The sequence below is a fragment of the Chinchilla lanigera genome, unplaced genomic scaffold, assembly GCF_000276665.1.
Source record: "Chinchilla lanigera isolate Chin_1 unplaced genomic scaffold, ChiLan1.0 scaffold00002, whole genome shotgun sequence".
Classification (NCBI taxonomy): domain Eukaryota; kingdom Metazoa; phylum Chordata; class Mammalia; order Rodentia; family Chinchillidae; genus Chinchilla; species Chinchilla lanigera.
Window position 1 is genome coordinate 8,929,819 of NW_004955403.1, and position 805 is coordinate 8,930,623.

Below are 805 nucleotides of genomic sequence, written 5' to 3' on the forward strand. Positions count from 1 at the left end.
AAATATATATTTATTAATATGTATAAATATATGTTTATATATGATTATAGCATATAAAAATAAGAGCTGAATAAAACACCTTTAGCTTTCTAATAAAAGTGAAAATATGTCATAGATTTAAACCCAGGACCTCCTAAAACTCTAATGATTAAAAAAATACTGTAAAGAACCTGAAACTCTTGACTTAATCAAATTATTTCACCAGGTTAAAAGGTACTATACTAGGATGCTATTGTTTACTCTTTCTTTCTAAAATGTTTAATAGAAATGATACTTTTTTAATGAAAAAGACATATTTCACTGTACATATATGACTTATTTGTTCTCTGGCACACTCACTTAACCAGAAAGTGAATCTTCTAGGCTCTGCAATCTTGTAAGATACAGCCTGACTCAAGCCCTGACTTTCCTGAACCCAAACATGCTGCAAGGATTGAGTCAGCTGTACTGTGCCATGGCCCACGGCCACACTGTGATTTCGGGAGCACATACTTGGCGAGGCTGCACTGTAGTCTGTCCAAGAGAACTCTAGCCAGGATCTTGCCAGAAGTAAGCACCGAGATGTCTTGATAGCTGCCTCAATGAGTCTTCTTGCTTTGAGTAATAAAAATAACCAAGCACTTTAGATCCAAGATTTATTAGTAACAGAAATTTTAAAAGGAAAAATTTGGACAGTTTTCTTACTATAAAATTTTGCCCTGAAATGCACTGACTATTCATGAAATAGTACAGTACCTTGGAAGATAGTCTGGTCAATTCCTGTAGAAATGGACTCATCATATGACCTAGCAATTCTATACCTAGA

The 805-nt window shown here is 34.3% G+C and overlaps 1 long non-coding RNA gene across 1 annotated transcript in view; it reads right to left on the reverse strand.

Annotated features, from left to right (window-relative positions):
* LOC102004995 overlaps positions 1-590 on the reverse strand; it is a 7,375-nt gene extending 6,785 nt beyond the window's left edge. Inside the window, exon 1 of the long non-coding RNA XR_259164.1 lies at positions 493-590. This is a non-coding gene — a long non-coding RNA (uncharacterized LOC102004995). The remainder of the gene's footprint in view (positions 1-492) is intronic.
* Between the last annotated feature and the right edge of the window lie 215 nt (positions 591-805).